General features: G+C 52.1%; 1 long non-coding RNA gene across 1 annotated transcript; it reads left to right on the top strand.

The window, feature by feature from the left end:
• The first annotated feature begins 526 nt into the window (after nt 1-526).
• LOC136993208 (uncharacterized) lies at nt 527-5,661 on the top strand. Its single transcript, XR_010885441.1, has 3 exons — nt 527-824; nt 4,553-5,056; nt 5,605-5,661. It is a non-coding gene; the product is annotated as an uncharacterized lncRNA (long non-coding RNA).
• The last annotated feature ends 2,511 nt before the right edge of the window (nt 5,662-8,172 follow it).

The raw sequence follows: 8,172 nt of genomic DNA, 5'->3' as shown, positions 1-8,172 counted from the left end.
TCTGTAATTTCCTGGTAAGCCAGCGGGTTCCCTAATAACCTGGTGTCGGGCTGGCGGCGAGCCAGGTTTCAGGCATCTCTCATGAATTCCAGTAAGCGAGCTTGTAAAAACTCTTTGCTAGCCCGTCTCCCGTCTCCATCCTTGCTCCCTCTCCGTCCGCAGCTCTGGACGGCCGGTCCGGCTCCCCTATCAGCGCTCCAGTCCCTCCTGAACAGCCTTGGCGGCGTTAGCCAGACATGCCTGTAGCCCACGGGCGGTCCCTGAAACGCAGCTGGAAACAAGAGGCTCTCCTGTGCTTTTCGAGATGTGTGTTTAATACCGCGTTGCTAATGGGACCAGTTTTCCTCCTCCACCTATGTGTGCACACAGGACCCTTTTGTCTACAGGTCTAGCGCGTTTTGGTGTGTATGACCAATGGTGCAAAATACCCCTGACATTTGGGGTTACTTGGTGGGGGGAATTTCTCCCTTTTTTTTAATCTGAGTTTCTCACCTTTCTAGGTATAGAGGAAAGCTTGATGAAGTGATTCATCCCAACCTTGACAACCAACGAAAACACACTAGAAAACAAACAACTTCATGTCAGCTAGTTAAAACCAGGAAATCTCCGAGTGCTCTAAACCCGTGTCATGATTTTGGGGGCCTGTCCTGGATATCTAAACTTCTGGGGTCTGATACTGAGGACGTGGCAGCCGCTTCTCCTTGCAGGTGTGTGGATCTTGAGACTCGCTGGATGTCCGCCCTTGCCGGTTTCCTGCCTTTTGAAGTGCTTTCATGTTGCTCTGGAAAGGATTAGAGCAAAGCTTTGGTTTTATTGGGCTGCAGGTAAGTTGTATTTTTCTCATTTTTCCATATCGAGCCCCCGTATGTTCCCGCTTTCCCTTTTGTGGACACGTATAGCAGGATGACTTGATTAAAGAAGAAGAGAAATGGGACGTACGAGCATGTTGCCTCTAAGTGTTACAGGAGAGAAACTGGTGGCTTCCCCTGGAGTCTCGGTTCAATATCCGTCCCCGGCCCCCGCGCCGCTCCGGCAGCAGAGCGCGGGAGCAGGACGGCCGCGGCTGGCGAGCCCGAGCGGGGCCCTTCCTCCGCGCGCCGACGGCGTGTCCCGCGTGGCCCCGCGTGCGCGCGCGCCCTCCGCGCCTCCCGCTCCCGGCGCCAATGTGCCGGCCAGCTGACGGAGCCGGCGCTGCCGCTCGGCGCCTGCCGCCTTTGAACCGCCGGGGAGGTAGGACGCGATTAAGCTTCAAAGGCTTCGGACCAATTGCCAAGAAGTTCAAAGTGGCAACGCGAGGCTGCAGCGATCCAGATTTGGGTTTTATTTTAAGCCCCGTGAGGATCTCGATCCCTTGCTTTCTTCGCCATTGGGACTTCATTATTCGGTTTGGAAGGATCTCCCTGCTTGGCTTTGTGCTTTGCTTTGAAATTGGTCTCGCGGCCCTGCTTTAACCCCCGTAAAACCGTGCAGCGGTGTCTTCTGCCCACATGCGTGCGTGCGTGCGTCCGCTGAGGAGCCCTTCTGCCGAGCAGCCGCGCGGCGGCCGGCCCGCGGGACCATCTGCTCCTGGCACGTGCGAGCCGGGACAGCCCGATCCGGCCGCCCGCACCGCCGGCACCAGGCGCGGAGCAAGCGGGAGGGGGGGGCCCGGATGCCCCTTACGTGCGAAGTAAAACCAGCTGGCGACGCGGAGGCAGCCGACGCTCAGCCGGACGAGGCCGGCTCGGGCGGCGGAGGCCCCCTTGGGAAGAAAAAGGGGGAAGAGAAAAGCCCGTCGGCCCCCTCCGCGCAGGCGGCGGCGGAGAATCGGGGTTTGCGGTTTCCCCTCGCGGAGGGAGGACGCTGCGTGCACGCGCTCGCTCGCTCGCCTCGGTGCCGGGTCTCCCCTTCCCTCCGCTCCTCCGAGGGGGCCGTGGCCAGCGGTGCGGATGCAAACTGCCCCCTCTTCCCCCGCCGGGCTGCGTTTGCAGGGAGCGGTTTCTCGCCCCGCGTCGGAGCCGCGGCGGGGGCGGTCGGGCGCGCTCTCCCACGGGGTTTCCTTCCTTCCGCGGCTCCGCAAGGGCAGGCGCCCCGACGGTGGCCGTGCAGCCGCCCCCACGCGCGAGCAATTCCCCGCTCCCTTCGCGGCGCCTGCTCCCGCGGTGCCGTTTGCAGGGCCTCCCCGGGAAGCAGCTCCGGTGGCACCGGCGAAGCCAACGGCAGTGCCATGAGCTTGCCCAGCGGGACGAACCCGAGCCGCATCGGGCACAGATGCGCGTTCGCACCGCTGCAGAATTAGCCGGGGAACGACAGAGCTGATGCTGGCCTCAGCCCCGCAGTGGGAGGACGGACGGACGGACGGATGATACCCGACCTAGCCTGAAGCCTGCCCGCTCCGCGAGAGCAATGCCGAACGCTCCCCGAAGCCCGCCGGCCTGGCGTTAACCCGTCGGGTTGCTTTGAAGGCGCTGGCGCCGGGCGGGCGACGAAGGCGTTGTGCTGGGTGGCTGCGGCGTTTGGTGCCTGCCGGGTGCCCGGGGGCAGCGGAGGAAGAGGAGGGGCGGGAGGGGGCTTCTCTGAGCGAGCGAGCGATCCGCTAGCGTCTGCCCGCGTTCCGCTCGGTTACGTTAACCGCGGAGGTGGCCTGAGAGGGAGGGCTCCGAGCGCTGGCGGAGCGGAGGAGAGCGTGACCCGCGGGCGGCCGCTGGGTTGGTCGACTTGGGGCTTTCCTGCGTCTGGGGCCCGTTACGAGCGTCCCCTGTAACGTGCCGCGTTGCCCGACTTTTTTTTTTTTCTTTATATCCTCTACGTCTTTAAACTGGTGTCCAGCGGGTCACGAGCAAAGTGGCTAAGGGTTAAGATACAAAAGCTGTGCATTGCCAACCCGGGGTTTTATCAGATTAAAACAGAAAGCAGAAGGTAATTCCCGTGTGCTCTGGTCCTGGTGCAAAGTCCGCTGAAGTTGATGAGTTTTTCTGTTAACTTAGTGGACTTTGGATCCTGCCCTTTGTCACAAACATCCAAGTGCTATAGGAGGTGATTAGTGCCCGATATGAGAGAGGGGGAATTTCTGGAAAGCCCATTGCATTTTCCCATCTGCAGCAGCTAATTGCTTTTTTTTTTTTTTTTTAATTGAACACTTGTTGCATTAACAAGTTTTTTATTGGCTAGGTCAGATAAAAATGTATGTGACATCATATCCATATTTCTAAAGGAGAATCACTTATAGGATCTAATACAGCGTTTGAAAAGGCATGTTGGCCTGAATCTGCTCAGGAAATGCCATTGTATTCAAGATGATTTTGATCGAGTTGTGTAACTTGTGCAAAACCAGAGAGGAAGGAAGATCTTTGAGTTCCTTCAGCAGGCTGATCGCTTGTTTGAAGGGTCTGGTTCACCCGGGATTTTGTTAACAAAAAGTGACTTAGCTGGGGACAGCACTTTTGAATTCAGCGCTCCCTGTGCTAAATGCACAAGAAGGGAAAATCTGTTGGCAGGCCTTCATCCAGAAATGCCCCAGCTTAAATTCGTGTCTCTTCGGCCAGGCACTGAAGGCATGTCTCAGTCCTGTTCGCATTGGTGGCGTGGACGCGTGCTCCTCACGGGCAGCCCATGCAGGCGTGCTCCTCGCATGGGAAGGTGCCCAAGCACCTGCTGAGGTGCTCTGCTGACTCACGTCTTTAGAGCACGTGGGTTGCAGCTGTAACACAATCTAGGATTTTATGCAGGATTTTGTGCAGGATCTGTACGTATCTTGTTTCTCCAGAAGTGTGCTTTTTTTCTCTTTGCAGGCCTGCAAATCAATTTTTTTTTGGCTTGCTTGTCCTGGAGCCATTTGCTACATACATCTTTTATTGTTCAAGGTTTTGTTTGGACGCACTGTTTCGTAAAGAAATCAATTGCTTTTTTGTTTGAAATCGCGCAGAAGGCAACTAGTTAGCCATACTTTCTTATTTCTGTTTAAGTGGCCATCACATCCTAATTATAGTTTCTCTTTTTTTAACTACTGTACTCAATTTAAAGCCTAATTACCCTTACCTTGTTTGTTTAATGAAGCTTATATAATGATTCCTGTGATCTTCATGAAACGTTACACTGGGATTTTATTTTTCACTTTATAAACTGTGATTTTATATTAACGTTTTATAACCTCAGGTTTCTAATCATAAAGTCATAAGGAGTTTAATTGATTTGAAACTAGCCATGCCCTGAAGTGTGTACATGTCAGATTGATTCAAATTGATCCAATGTGTTTAAATAAAGCTCATGCCAAAAGCACATAGCACCTTATGCTACCAGATATTTGCCCAAAGCCCTCTGGTAACTTAATTACGATGCCATCTCAGTATGATAAATTATTGACCAGAACACGTTTTTGTGTGTGTTTGCTGTAGTTTGAGAAGCCAGAGAAATCCCCCAATCTCGCAAGGGAGCGCGGGCACATCGTGTCCAGGTCTCACCCGGCGCAAACCCGTTTAGTGCCGTTACCACTAAGAAAGCTCACAGAGCCTCAGCCCGCGCTGGGACTTAGGAAGTGTCTGGTTGCACCTTTTTTTTTTTTTTTTCTTTACAGAACAGGTTTTTGCACTCTAAGAAACTACTTTTACTATTTAAAGAGAGGAATCTGAGGTCGGAGAAGAGAAGGAGACGTTGCAGGGCCAAGCTGTAGCCTGCACAGCAAGGGCACTTCCTTTCGAACGGCGCAGTCAGCCCCCGAGTCCTCTGCTGCTGGTCTTGCATCGTGTGACCTTTATGTGCGGATCTGCAAAACTGATTCGGATGTGATGGACCTAAGCGGATTCAGATCACAAACGCTGAGACCTACCGTGCATGCAGAGGCAAAACATGCATTTTAGGGGGGCACGATAGGCCCTCCGAAGCACTTCAGCACCCGAGTAAGCCCTTCAAGCCCTAGGGGGTTCTGCGTCCCACAGGGGGTTAAATTCTGTACCTGTGGCTGGGGGATATTTGTAAGGCAATAGCTATTGCTGCTGTTGAAAACATCGAAGAAATAGCAGAAATCATCGTCGGATCAACCCTCACGGTGGAAACCCTAGCAAACGGTGTGAAGCAAAGGGTAAGCCCATCGGCAGCCCTGGGAAATGCCCTTTGGGGGGTTGGATGTGATCCCTGCAGCCCGAGAAGCAGTCAGAACCCCCAGATCCGTGTTTATCTCGCCTCGCTACCCCCCGCCGAAGCAGCAGGCTGATTGCGTCGCCCCTGGGCTGCCTCCTGGCCGGGCCCGACCCTCCCTTTGCTTCGCCCATCAGCGGCCGTTCGCAGGCCTAAAAAAAATCACCCGGGTGGGCTGATTTGCACAAACACAAGTTTGTGAAGTAAAATGAAGTCAGTTTGTTAATCCGTAAAGACAGCAACATGTCTTTGTCTTTAATTAGAGCTCGGTATCGCTATCGGGTTTTTATTTATTCTGCAGTTGGATTAGAATTTAATAAAATAGTAACATATGTTATTACGGAAAGTTGAGTAGAGACAAAACTGCTGAGTAGGCTAAAACGTAGCGATGTTGATTGCAGCGACGAGTACTGTACTCACTAAAAATAATGAAGTCGTTATGTTTAGCATCTTTTCCTCAGAGACCTATTCTGATCCTTTTTCTCCCACCAGCCCTGGTCCTGTCGGCTCACCCCGCAGACACCGGCGGGACCCGCTGTGCAAATGCATCTATCCCATCCAAACGAAGTCGCCAGGATCTGGGCCCTGTGGATGAAAGCGATGCCTTGGAGGCGCTGGTGGTGAATGTTTAAAATGTACTTACGATGCATGATGTAGAAACTATGGCCTCGCTGCTGACGGAAGAACTTAACGGGTCTTTTCCCACAGGCCATGAAACTCCAAGTGTTTGAAAATAACCCTATTTATCCGATGTTGAGATGGAAAAAAACCACATTTAACTTGTATGTTTTTATCCATCTTGGAATGTTTTCTTACAAATTTATGCAAACACAATGTTGGCTGAGCTGCGATGTGGGTTAATGTGAAGATGCACAAATTAAAAAATCAGGTGAGCGCCGAGGCGCAGTAAATATCTCCTCACGTAACCCTCCCCTGCCAGCCTTCACCGCATGCAGCGCCGAGTGACTTATCTCCCTGCTAATCGGGGAGGGTGAGAGGTTTTGACTTGCAGACCGCTTTCTGCCCCAGGTGAGAAGCTTGATCTCTGCTGCTCCTGCCGCAGTAAATGACAAGGTGAATCATGCTGTATGCAGAAAAGCGTCTTTGGAGTCACGGCCCTTTGCGATCTGCTCGAGTCAGCAGAACGCCGACAGACAGCGCGGGGGTAGTAAAATGCAAGAATGTTATCATTCAGCACCTGATTCCCACGTTTCAGGGTAAATTCGCTGTGCTTTTCCAGGTCTGGTTTCTGAATGCTCTTTTCTATGTAAACTACAATGATTAAATGAATGTGCCCTCTTCCAGACAGATACGACTTGTGAATTCAAAGAATTCAGAAACCACGCTGGATTGCCAAGCTCAGAAAGCTGGTGTTCGTTTTCTTTTCTTAATTTTGCGCCCCTGGAGAATACAGAAGTAACTCAGTACTTTAAGCACACAGCAAACACATTGTGGATGCTGCCGAGCAGCAGTAATGCCTTGCAGATGCACGGGTGTCACTTCTGAATCCTGCACGTGATCCTGGCCTGCAGCAGCCGGAGCCAAATTCTTGTCAGCTGGATTTTTTACCCCTGAACTCAGCGAGACCAAAATAATGAAAGTCATTTTAGTTTTAAACAGTGCATGTTCCATCTGTTTCTCCGTAAGCAAATTGTGACTAATCACCTATGGGGGTCTGAGCCAGCACGCTCTGTCCCATGAGGGACCCTTTGCGAGTGGTTTCTGTAAGAGCCAGAGCTTGATCAGGGCAAGGAGTCTGCACGAATGAGTTTGCCACTCTCTAAAGTGCTCTGAGATCCTCAGATACCAGGAACCTTGAAGACAGCTCTGCCCCCCATGCGGCATGGCCCAGCGGGTCTGTGCAAGGCTAAATGTCACCACTAGCAAATGGAGCTGGCCTTATCTGAGCGGTTTGTTTCTGGGCAAGAATCCAAACCCGTGGCATGCACCTGGAAAGAAGATGCAAACATATATTTATCTGGATTTTCATGTTCATTTTTGTGAACTGTGAAGTACTGAAGGAAACTGCTCTGCTGAAGGTGTTTGAGGCAATAGTAAGAAAAGGCGAAGGACTGCAATGGATTTTGTTTTTCATTGCACTGTATTTCGTCTTGCTTGGGAATGTTGCAGTTAAAAGTGTCTGCTAATTTTTAAGCAGGAGAGATCCACATAAATCCTGGCTTGGATCCTCATTGCTGCAGGCAAAACAAAGTCATCGTGCATTGATTCCAGGGGGGAATTCCCAACGGAGCACTCAGGCTTGCACTACCCGTGTCTAGGTAGCCCTCTGTTTTCATTGTGTAAATCACACATCCCTGCACCGACTTGCTAGTAAAATACTGGCACTCTAGAAATAATGTGCATTGCTCTCATGAGAATATTTTTTATCAATTGGTCCATAAAAGTTCACCAAGGAATTATGCTAGTACCAATATATCTCTAACATCCTTCCACTGATGATAGCATCTATTTGCTATAGGTGAAATTGAATTTTAATTTGTTCTATTTCACACATGCAGTTTTACTTTCCAGGTGTATATACGGTGCTGACATAAAAGAATAGATCTTCTGGGATTTTGGTTATATGCATCGCTACTTTTCATGACTTGGTGGCATTGGCCAGCAGCAAATATTGCAGGCCTTACGCTATATATCTACGACCAGCCAGCTCCGTTTGCAGGCTCTTTAGTATAATGTTTCTATTATATTAACTAATAGCTAGCCGCAGGGCCCTGGGACGTGTTTGCCCCAAGCGGATTCATAGCTGCGTCTGCAATGGAGGCACGGGCTGGGGAGTAACGAGCCCTGTTTGCCGGGGGCAGGCGGCCGGACGGAGCTTCGCCCGGAGCAGGAGGCGCGTGCTGGCCCGGGCTGCCTCCTGCCTCCTGCCTCCTGCCAAGGGCCTGCGGCTCTCGGGGGCGATGAGTTTTGCAAAGTTGGCCGTTTCCGCGAGGTTTCCATCGGGCTGGGTGCATTACAACGGCTGCAACCAGGTGCGCAGCCCGGTTTCGAGGTGCAGAGGGGCAGCGACCCCGAGCAGCCCCCGGCCCCGGCTGGGAG

The sequence above is a fragment of the Apteryx mantelli genome, chromosome 12 (assembly GCF_036417845.1).
Source record: "Apteryx mantelli isolate bAptMan1 chromosome 12, bAptMan1.hap1, whole genome shotgun sequence".
In the NCBI taxonomy this organism is placed as follows: Eukaryota; Metazoa; Chordata; class Aves; order Apterygiformes; family Apterygidae; genus Apteryx; species Apteryx mantelli.
The sequence above is the reverse complement of the archived record's forward strand: the minus strand, read 5'-3'. Positions and strand labels throughout refer to the sequence as shown.